The sequence below is a fragment of the Argentina silus genome (assembly GCF_951799395.1).
Source record: "Argentina silus genome assembly, chromosome: 22".
Taxonomy (NCBI): domain Eukaryota; kingdom Metazoa; phylum Chordata; class Actinopteri; order Argentiniformes; family Argentinidae; genus Argentina; species Argentina silus.
The window spans coordinates 3,773,243-3,775,152 of NC_139676.1; the positions used below are offsets into that span (position 1 = coordinate 3,773,243).

At 41.3% G+C, this 1,910-nt stretch overlaps 1 protein-coding gene across 1 annotated transcript in view; it reads left to right on the forward strand.

Moving 5' to 3' along the window:
• Nucleotides 1-1,907: 1,907 nt before the first annotated feature.
• gna12a (guanine nucleotide binding protein (G protein) alpha 12a) overlaps nucleotides 1,908-1,910 on the forward strand; it is a gene marked incomplete at its 3' end in the record, with an annotated part of 8,858 nt that continues 8,855 nt past the window's right edge. The window contains exon 1 of the mRNA XM_083694316.1: nucleotides 1,908-1,910. This exon is cut by the window's right edge and continues 732 nt beyond it.

Sequence of the window (1,910 nt, forward strand, 5' to 3'; positions counted from 1 at the left end):
GTATAGTAGTGGTAGTAATAGTGACCAGGTATAGTAGTGGTAGTAACAGTGACCAGGTATAGTAGTGGTAGTAACAGTGACCAGGTATAGTAGTGGTAGTAATCGTGACATGTCTATACAGAGTACTGAAAGGATGTGGGTCAGTTCCAGTAACCTGCTGTGATCACTTGCACATATCGGTCACTCAAACGGTACGTGACATAACTGTTTCATTCAAAGCTGGTGTTTCTTCAAGACACAATCTACTGTGGACAGGCTGACCTGGTCAATGTTTGGGAAGAGGACATTGTCTTTCCTCAGTGTACTGATGTTATTAGCCAACACCATGTTGATGATGGTGGCCTCTTGCTCATCTGGAAATCTCCTGCCTCTGCCACCTCTTGCTGGTTGTCTTTCTATTCTGTGAAAAGTATATACAGTCTAGGCTACGCATGTTTCATAAATGTAAGACAAAACAACATTCCACTATACATTTCTCTAAGCACTGTAGATATCCATAGAAACCATAAAGTTACATGACTGTAATGACTGTAGAGGGTATAGAATACTACTGAAGTGGTTATTTACCTATTCTCATCTCTAAATGCCCGGATAACTGAGGCCACCGTGAAGCGGCTCAAATTCGGCTGGACTCGCTAGGCTCGTTAGGCCATGATTGAGTACGACCAAAGTTGCACGGATTTCATTAGAAACATTGGCTCGCCTTCCTCTTCTTCCTCCTCCTCCTCCTCCTCCTCCTCCTCCTCTTGCTCTCCATGCTGCTCCATTTGTTTCCCTACCACAGTAAAGGTCACCCAAGGCCTGTGTTTTGCCAATTGAGTTTGAACAGGTGAGAAGTGAGTAAGACCAATTGGTAATTACGGTGTGGCATTTTGAAAGCCAGTGTTTTCCAGGTGAACAAATTGTGCTGAATGATGCTATTTGTGCTTAGACTTTTGCAAAAATGTGATTTAGAATTTCTATTTGAGTGAAAACAATGGAATTGTGCTTAGAGTTTAGCAGTCTGGAGTCTTGTTGTTGATACATGAGCTTCAAGTTTTCAGAATTGTGTGCACAGTTCAATTTTTTTGTCTGTATACAATGGAGAAAAACTGTAAAAAAACAAAATCCAATTCAGCGTCTGTTACGCTGAGAGTGTCTGTTAATCAACAGCGACCCCTGTTGATAGAATGATATAACGTCAGGATATTCAAATCCTGTTTAGGGACCCCATGGAGTGGCGCTGTCTAGCTAAGCATTGACGGCCTAAACAGAATGGGCCGCCTCAGCAAAACCTGTCCTCTGAAACAGACATGACTGGGAGAGGGGGAGAGAGTCTGGTACAGGTCAGACACAACCACAGCGTCAACATCCCAGTCATTTGGCCAACTTAAGAGAGCTATCGATGATGTTGTTTGTGTTAGTTATGATAGAGTATGACCGTTTTGGAACCTCATAAATGTATCAATGTTATCCAAAACCAATAGATTCATTGTTTGAATACTAGACCTATATATATTTCAAACAACATATAAGGAGGCGCATATACTGAAATATAGTGCAGAATTCAATCGTTAAATGATATTATAATAGCCTACTATTATAATAGTATAATTGATGAAATGGCATCTATGTTTGTGAACCTTTATTCTATTCTATTCTATTATATTATATTCTCTATATTCATATTGTATTCAAGTTTTATATTACCGCAGAGATTATGTGAATTTTAGACACTGTGATCTTGTGTCGCTCTCTGTCGGTGAAATCCGGAGGCGCACCGGGGACGACCCCGGTTTCCAGACGGTGTGGCGAACATCGGGGAACTGCCCCACCACTCACAGCGGAGAAGCCTCTTGCATTGTCAGATTTTTCTCAAGTTCAAACACCGCTAGCATTGTTTTTAACATTGGCACAGTTTATTGCAGGCT